Source organism: Solanum tuberosum, unplaced genomic scaffold (genome assembly GCF_000226075.1).
Source record: "Solanum tuberosum cultivar DM 1-3 516 R44 unplaced genomic scaffold, SolTub_3.0 scf00411, whole genome shotgun sequence".
Classification (NCBI taxonomy): Eukaryota; Viridiplantae; Streptophyta; class Magnoliopsida; order Solanales; family Solanaceae; genus Solanum; species Solanum tuberosum.
Window position 1 is genome coordinate 164,027 of NW_006239344.1, and position 10,288 is coordinate 174,314.

At 30.6% G+C, this 10,288-nt stretch overlaps 1 pseudogene; it reads right to left on the reverse strand.

The window, feature by feature from the left end:
- LOC102583695 (putative late blight resistance protein homolog R1B-17) overlaps nucleotides 1–3,730 on the reverse strand; it is an 8,824-nt pseudogene extending 5,094 nt beyond the window's left edge.
- Between the last annotated feature and the right edge of the window lie 6,558 nt (nucleotides 3,731–10,288).

The window sequence follows — 10,288 nt, forward strand, 5'->3', positions numbered from 1 at the left end:
GAGTGGTTTCATTCATTGATTCCTGATACTTTGTAAGTCTAGCATACTCATCGGTTGAGATTGTAACAGTTGAGGGTGAACTAGAAGTGGCAGCAACAGTGGCAGTCTGAGTTTGAAGTTGCTGGTTGCGATTCTGTAATTTCTTACAGTTTCGCCTTATGTGCCCGGGTTCCTTACAATAGCGACAAGTATTGTCATTGTTCCATCTCCCAGCATCATTGTTTCCTTCTTTGTTATTGTTCCATACCCCAACATTGTTGTTATTGTTCCACCTTCCCGCATCATTGTTATGGTTCCATTTCCCTGCATCATTGTTATGATAGTTATTGTTGTTGTTCCACCTTCCCGTATCATTATTATGATTTGACTTCCCTACATCATTGTTATTGTTCCATCTCCCTGCATCATTATTGTTGTTCCATCTCCCTGCATTATTTCTTCCTCTTCCTCCTTTTGCAACAAGCACATTGGTCTGTTGGATGGATGGAGTACTCTCTGTGCGCAACACCCGACTGAAAACATCTTTGAGAGAGCTGATCTCAGAACTAGACAGAATATGTGATTTAGCAGTTTCAAACTCAGATGGGAGTCCTGCTAAAAAACTCATTATAGCCATTTGTTCCCTCTGAGCCTGCTGCACCTTGATATCAGTACTGAATGGCAGAAGTACATTCAGTTCCTCGTAGGTTTTCTTGAACTCCATGAAGTATGTAGTTAGTGACTTAGTTTCCTTCTCAGAATGATAGAAAGCCTTACAAACTTCATAAATCCTAGATAAATTACCTTTGCCAGAATATAAATACTCCAAATAATTCATTAACTCTTTCACAAACTCACAGTGATTAACTAAACCAACAACTTCATTGTCAATAAAGTTTATAATTTGTAAGAGTAGTCTAGCATCATCTCTGAGCCAAGTCTTTTTAGTATCATCAGTTGGAGGATCCTGGATAAGATGGTCATCCTTTTCAACACTACGCAAGTAGACCCTGATTTTTCTGCTCCAATCTGGAAGAGAAGAAATTATTAGCCTGCAGTAATTTAACACCAAAAACCAATACTGCAGTACGTTGGAATAGATGAAACGATGCTAGGACAGCAAGCCTAGATGTATTCTCCAAAACCCAAGTAGCCGAAACCTTTTCCCAAGATGCTAGGAAAAGTTCTGAAGTTTCTGAACCAAGATCTTGAGCCCTAGTGGCTCTGATACCATGTAGTTTGAAGAACTGAATTGCTTGTTTATTATATCAACATTACATGTATATATACACTAGAAAAAGCATCAACAAAGGTAAGAAAATATCCTACATATCTCTTATGATTCCTACAGATATCTCCTATTTATATAAGGTAATAGAATATATTTACAATATTCTGTAACAATGGTAATGGGAAGTGAGAAAATAAGATGTAAGAGACCATTATCTCTAACAATAATAGAATCAATGACATCTTTTGCCTCATATGCAACATCTAAAACACGTGCCCAAAGATCTTTATACCATTTTTGCTCAATATTCACAAAAAAAATCTTATCGATTCGAGGTCTTGTTTCAACAGCTCAATTTCTTCCTTTATCAAAGCAATTGAATAAGCATTGGAATCCAGCAAATCATCTAAGTGTCTCTGTAGCAGATGCATGAAGAGAGGTCCATCACTCATGGGGAAGCAACATTGAGATGAATCTGGAACTTTCAGATAAACATGTTTGAGATCTTCCTTGAGGAGTTAAATATTTTCCAGCAACTTTAGGGTTGCACGATTTGTCTCGTCGGTGCTCTCTTTATTCCTTAATTTCTCTTCTAAGCCGCGAACAAGAGTTGATACCTCCCTGGTAAGTGCTCCAACACGAGCCAAAAGATCAAATAATTTGTCATGATAAATAAAGTCCTTGTGCATATCAGAAAGAATAAGTAATAGGAACTCTATCATGATATGAATGTTTCGATCCCCTGAAGTGCTAGCAGTAATAACAGTTACCATGTGCTCTTGCAGATGAATTAGATATTCCCTCAGAATAGCTGGAGAGGTTTCTAGAAGCTGCTTAATAAAGCGTCCAACTTCAGCTGAAGTTGAAGCTTTCAAATTTGTATAACATATGTGCATAACCTCCAGTTCAACTGGAACAATCTTCAAGAGTAAATGTGCTAGCTTGAAGAGTCGAGAGTCTCTATCATTCTGATAATCCTCATCTAACTCGGAGAGTTGAGAGTCTTCATCAGTCAGATCATCCTTATCTAGCTTGGAGATTCGACCATCTTCATCAGTCTGATCATCCTCATCTATCTCGGAGAGTTTAGAGTCTTCATCAATCTAATCCTCCCAAAGGAAGTGTCCTACTCTCTCAGCCATCAGTTGAAACTGAGGCAAGACATATTTAACTATCTCGTGCTCAATGTAGCCATTCACTATCAACCCATGGAAATCTCTTACGTTGCCACATACATATTGGAGAACCTCATATTGAATCTCTAATGGAAACATCTTTTTAGCACGATACTTGGATAGATGATGGAGATTCAAGACGAGGAAGTTCAATTGCTTATCTGTTATGGTGGCATCTGATTTAGAACGAATGCAAGCTGATACGGTCATCCACATTACGGGCGAGGCTAGTAAGGACATATTTACACCCGACGTTGTTGTCATCATCATCCAACATTGGTTGAAGGAGATTCTTAACCTCTTGTCTTTTTCTAGTCATTATGTCTTCAAACTGCTCCAAATCGAAATAAGAAAGCTGGACATATGTACAAATAAATGTCAGGTTCAATTTAAGCTTTTCAATTAGATCTACATCAATAGCTTTTTGATCTTCTTCATTCTGTAATCTCTCCATGAAATCTAGAACATTGGCAATGTCCTTGCGAAGAGCAGAAAACGATACCTGCCAAAAGACCAACTGTGATACTCGTATCAAATTTACAGCCACATTTCTACCATGCAATATGTTATTCTATACAGGCACATAACATAGCTATACCGATGAGTTGTTTGCTTTCTCTTCCTCTCTTACTTCATGATTTTCTTTTCCTCTTTCCATGATTGTAATTTTCACTAGTCCGTGAAAAAAGTAAAATTTCCTTCTTTCCCCTTCAAGTTCTTAAAATCTGATGTATAAAGATCACCTACATAAAACTTTATCAGGAGAAAGAAGAGGAAAAGTTGTAGAAAAACAATACAATAAACAATTTTCATTCATCCCACCACACTCCGAGACCTTTGATTAAGAGAGCTTAAGCATAATCTTACCTTTTGGCATATTTTTGTTAGACAGGTTGAAGTAATAGGTTGAAAGACAAATCAAATAGCTAGATCTAGATTTAGAATTCCAACATTATTCAAATATAATTCATCGAATTCTCTAGTCTTTTAAACACCTAAAGTGCTCACTTCAACAAATTTAAAAGAACCAAAATTACTCAGAAGTATCTTTAAGAGATAATTTCAAACATAAGGGATCATTTTCTCAACCATCCTCATCATGTTATTATGTTGTCAATAAATCAAAAGAAAAATCGATTCTGTTATATCTTCAGAGTCGTAATGAAAAATGAAATCCCAGGTAGAAGCTTGAGAAAACAAGAGACTTTGAAGATAGATCTTACCTTGTCACAGTCTGAAGTTTAGCAATAATGTTGAAGAGTGACAAAGTGCAAAATGATTTTGCTAAGTGTAAAGGTCAACAATAGAAAGAAGTTGGATCTAGATCTTGGGAAGTTATACATATTTTTAAGGGAAAATGCATACGTACCCCCAGCCTATGCCCCAAATCCCTGAGACACACCTAACCTTTACTAAGGTCCTATTACCCCCCGAACTTATTTTATATATAATTTTCTACCCCTTTTTGGCCTACGTGGCACTATCTTGTGGGCCCAGCATGTGTTGACAATTTTTTCAAGGATAGTTCCATGTAGGCCGAAAAGGGGTAGAAAATTATATATAACATAAGTTCGGGGGGTAATAGGACCTTAGTAAAGGTTAGGTGTGTCTCAGGGATTTGAGACATAGGCTGGAGGGTACTTATGCATTTTCCCTATTTTTAACGTAAAGGCAATTCCAAGATTATTAATAGTATACATTTCTGCTGCTTTGTCTGAATGCTTTTAGATGCTCATGGGTATGAAGAATGAAATATTAAAATACAATTCATAGTCTTTTTTAATCAGTTATTTGGAGTCTCTTGTCTTGACAATATGTGACCTGTAAATTGTAATCTAATACAAGCAGAGCCAATTGTTGAAAAAAAAAGTGGTTGCTATTTTATAAAAGTTCATTCATCAAGCACATTATAGACATTGGCAATTTCACTAGAAAACACAACAACAACAACAACAACAAAGGTGCGAGTTCATCTACTAAATTTAGTGTGCTGATTGTATGACACGTAGGATATGCGGATTGACATGTATATGTCTACATGTTTAATTTTATACAAATTTAAGTGTCTACTTGTGCACATCACTAAATTAATATGGAATAAACATTTTCATTTTGTCCCTACACTAAATTAAAATCTAATAACTATAAAAAAAAATAGTATAATTAATTAAAAGTCCTATTTATTTATGTAAGTGTAAAATTTATTATAAATTCATCTATTGCACATTACTCCTATAGTGATAACATTATAAATTATCTTAGTTATTACTAATTATTGCAAATGTTATTCACACTCTTTTACATTCTTTAGTTATAATATTATGAATTTTCATAGTTATTACTAGGGGTGTGCAAAAACCGAACCAACCGATAAACCAAACCGATAAAAGTGTTATTGGTTTATTGTTATTGGGTTAACGGTTTTTAATGGTTTTATAAAAAAATTATTGGTTATCGGTTCGGTATTGGTTTTTAATATTGGGTTATTGGGTAAACCGATAACCCATTAAAACTAGTAATTTACTAATTTTACTTGTACATAAATATTATATGTTAATCTTAATACCTTAGTAGTTACTATCTTTGTCCTTTAGCCTTCAATTCACACTTCACAATGGCTTTGAGTTCACAATTTCACATTATGAAAAACGTTAAAATCTAAAGTAAGAATCATATTCCTCTTAATTTCTCTTTGTGTTACGCTTGTATAGTTCTTTTCATCTTTGTTATTATTGTTTCTATTTTATGAGCATTTGTAAAGTTACATTATTGTGTTTTCGCATCAAATTTATTAGAAAAGTCATATATTTGTTTTATAGATATTTTCTTATTGGTTAAACCGAAAACCGAACCGTTAAGGACCAAAACCGATAAACCGAAAATCGATAAAAAATATCTTATTGGTTTGGTTATTGATTTAACATATTTAAAAACCAAAAACCGATATAAAATCAAACCGAACCGACCGATGCACACCCCTAGTTATTACATTAATTATTTCTATCTTTCATCCTTCCTTATGTTAACTTTTGACCAATAATTTTTCATATTATTATACAATCCTTATATACGTGATAACACGGTGTTGTTATTTTTCCTTGGACGAATCATGCTTGGTTGAATAAATTGAAAATTGTTTACAAGTATATGAACTATATCTTTGTTGGATGTAAGATAAACAGGTGATTATATATATGATTTCACAATAGAATATATTCTTTAATTTTAATTTTTAGTTTTTCGGTAAAAAAATAAAAGGAAACCTTTTTCAATTAACTATGGACAGTCAGATAACTATCTTTGATTTATGTACACAGTCAATCGAGAAGTCAAATATGAGAGCCAACAAAAAGAACGACATCTATTATGTTATAACTTATAAAATCAAAATTATTATACAAAAATAGTTCTACAAATAAAATATAGTTGTTCTCCACATGTTCATATGACATCTAAACAGATTAAGTGTAATACACGTGCCAAGCACATCCGGTTAGATGACAAGAAAAATACACAACAAATATCGTATATAAGGTAATATTAGTGAGATACGACTAATTATATATGATTGAACCTCGTCAAATTGAAATAAATATATACATTATTGCATATAACTAATAAAAATTTTCATTGACCATCTTCATAGGTTTGTGTGAATAAAAGATATATATGACGATCCACATTGAATATTCACAAAAGAATCTGCAATATTATTTTGTGCAAAGCTTATTATTCAAATCTTCGCTTAAATTTTCTAAATTGATAATCATGTGCAACACACGTATCGAAAAACTAGTATATCATATCATATATTATTATAAATGGGAAGCCTCCAAGTCAAAAGTTGAATTACGAAAATGTCCTTATAATATCATAATATTGAAGGACCAAAATGTAAATACACATTAATTATTAGTAAATATTATCATATTCTATTAAACACTATTCTTATATATATTTATGGACAAAAATATAAATACATAATAATAATAATAATACTAATAATATTAATAATAATAATATTCTAAAATGAAAAACCCCATCATATTACTTCAAGTTTTCGGAAGTTAAAACACAACTTATGACATGAATTAATATAAATACAATGAATATTTGTATTATTAAATGATAGAAGAAAATTGAAAGTTTTGCAATAAATGAAAACCCCATCATATTACTTCAAGTTTTTCGGAAGTTAAAACACAACTTATGACATGAATTAATATAAATGCAATGAATATTTGTATTATTAAATGATAGAAGAAAATTGAAAGTTTTTGCAATAGTTTAAAAACAATCTCTTCAGATACTCCTACCGCGCAAAACTAGACATGAATTAATATAAATACAATGAATATTTATATTATTAAATTAAATGATAGAAGAAAATCAAAAGTTTTGCAATATTTAAAACAATCTCTTCAGATATTCCTACCGTGCAAAACTATAAAAAAATTCAATGAATCATATTCATAAATTATCTTAAATGCTAAGTAATAGCTACAACAAATATTGTTGCAAATTTTTTGATTTCCTTCCATCATAATTACCATAAATTAACTATGAATTTTCTACTTGATAAATTAAATTTAACTTATATAAATGGACATTTAGCATATAACTAATTCTCACTATTTGGATGAAACAATATAATATATCGTACGTGTAAACTTACCAGGTATGTTACAAAAATTCAGCCCTTCATGTTTACATTTGAGTCATTTAGTTGTTATTTCTAAAAAAAATTATTGTGCTTTTTATGTTGTGCTTCTCACATGAATGAAAGAATAAGATAAATTTTGTTTGGAATGCTAAGAATATTGTCGTCATATATAGTTTCTCAAGCTTTTGGTATCTCAGTAATACTCAATAGTGTAGCAATATTTATCGTCTTCTTATTTAGCTATCTCTAGGAGGTAAGCATAGAAAAGTTGGTTCAATTAATTTCTTAAATTCTATTTGTGTTATATATAACTTCTCTTGATTTTTTTCTACTCATCATTACATTTTAAAGTACAGTCGTGTAGGAATGTTGTAAATATCACTATGTACATATTTCAAAATGATCATGAATGTCGAAGCTTTATGACTTTGTTTCTTTGATAATATCTCTAATTTGTTGATAATGATAATTTCTTAGAAATGATCTTGCCTCTATAATTTTGCCTTTTGACTTTGGATACCTTTAAAAGGGGGATTAATTCAATAATATTTAATTTAAGATATGCAAGTAAGTCATAAAGCTAAGGAATGAGAAGAATCATCTATTGATTTTGGATCTCCAATAAATAATTATAAGTCCTATTAGACTAAGAACATTCTATCTTCACAAATTTTAACCTCGCCTTCTATCCAATCCAAGATCAAAAGGCATGCGACAATATCACCTCCTTTATAATTGTTCAATAATTCAGTGATATGATATTATTTTGTTTTATTCCAACTACATAATAATCAAGTCTTCACAGTTTATGGATATTAAGGTTGTCAAAAAACTGACTTATAATTTAATTGTTCTTGCGAAGGATTAGTATGAATTACACGTGCAACGCACGTATTCAAAACTAGTATTACTAATTACTAAAAGTGGGAAGAATCTCAGTCAAAAGTTGAATTACGAAAATACCCTTTTAAGTATTAATTTATTTTCTTGAAATTATTTAAAATATTATTTTTTCATTTAATATTCATTTTAGGATTCAATGAATTTTGACTGTTCATATTATGGTAATTAATACTCATATTTCCAGCTAGACTTACAATTCAATACTCATTATCAAATTGCAAGTTATTATCTTTACATCTTCCACGTAGTAATAGCAATGAATTTTCATAATCATAGTTACTATGAATTTTTTTAATAAGTCATAATGATATTCCATTACACATTTAATATATTTGAATTCTTTTACATATTTTATCCTTAGATTACACTTTTATTTCTACATTACATTTAAATGTTATAAATTGTTTATAAATTAAATATTAAATAGTAAATCATCATATTAGTATACATAAATTACCACTAACTCTTCATTATGTAAGTGTATGTAACACTCACTAATTATATTCATTATGTTTTTTACTCTCATATCTCATCGATAATCTCAAATGGATTAATATTATATTTATGATAACTCTTTGTGTTCCTCAATGTTATCCTATAAATAGTGACATTTGACACAATAATGTGCCCACTTAAACCAATTGAAAAAAAAAAAACCATGAGAAAATCTTTGTGCCCTCGTCTCTCGTCTCTTTTTATTTGTTTAGTTTAACATTTATGTTTTTTGTTTGTTGTTATTGTACAACTAATTTCTATTGTTGTGTTGTTATTATTATTGAGAATTTACCATGGTTTGTTGCTTTGTATACATTAGCCTAGCATGTGGTATTTTAATATCCTCAATTGAATATTGAATTTGTGCAATAGTTAGTTATTTTTTACTTTATGCACTTTTAGTCAATTTTATAGTTGAAAGTATATTCTTTTTACTAGGAATATATATGTAGTTCCTATCGAAACAATGATGGATTTTGCAATACAAAATTTATATGAAGTATTTTGAAATAAACGTGCAACGCACGTTCCCAGATCTAGTATGTTACTATAAGCGGGAACTAAAAAGTTGAAAGTTGAAATACCAAAAATATCCCTATAAAATTGAGTTACTACAATAATGCCACTAAAAAAAAGTTCTACTAAATTAAACTGTTATAAAATATTTATTTAATTATATTTAGATAGTAATTATATAATATTATAGTATACAACACTAGAAAACCCAAAAGTTGTAGTAAATACTATTCATACAATTAATAAATCAGTTAATCGTAGGAGACTATATACATTTAACTGTATGTCATTAGTATATGAATAACTTGGATGTTTAGGCTTCTCCTTATAGTTTGTGAAATATTTTGAATTCTCATAGACTTAATAATGTGCATTTACTATTTCTTGAACTTTGTATCACCTCTTTAGTACTTAATTATGTTTATTTAATCTCAATCTTAAATTGCTTCATCTTCCGATCTTTATTGCAATATTAACTTTTGAAATGTCAATGTACATGTAATCAAACAAGGATTTATTTTCCTAAAAAATATACCCAACCTTTTCATTCTTTTTCTCCATACACAAAGAGTTTAGAAGTTATAATCATGATTTAGCATAATTGAGCTTTTGATGATTTAGTAGGGAACCAGCATGGGGATGTAATCCTGGTTGCCTAATATATGTTGCTTCTTCAAAAGGTATTTTGTATATGAAATGAAGTTTTTTGTTATTTTCTTGTTGCATCTTTTAACCAAATTAAAATTACATACTTTTGAATAAACCGAAAGATTATGTATCACATTATAATGGTGTTGTTGGACATGTATACATGGGAATAACATGGTTGCCTCGAATGTGGTTCATCATTATTTATATACTTGTACCCTTTTTTTGGTTGGTAAAAAGCAAGTTAGTCCTATTTAGGTGTTTTAATCATTTTTTAAATATTACAAGTATCAACGCTAAATCTATGTCAACAACTCTAATAATGTTAGATGTTATATTACCTTAATTAGTTTTACTTAGTTCAACATTATCTATTTTGTGAACTACTCCCTCCGTTCTTTTGTAGCTGTTTCTATTTTTTTAATAGTCAAATGATATAAATAACTTTAACTAACATTTTCAGATGTATTTTTCCATCATATAAAAAAGGGATAATGCATAAGTACCCCCCAGCCTATGCCCGAAATCCCAGAGACACACCTAACCTTTACTAAGGTCCTATTACCCCCCCCCCCCGAACTTATTTCATATATAATTTTCTACCCTTTTTCGGCCTACGTGACACTATCTTGTGGGCCCAGCGCGTGTTGACAATTTTTTCAAGGATAGTGCCACGTA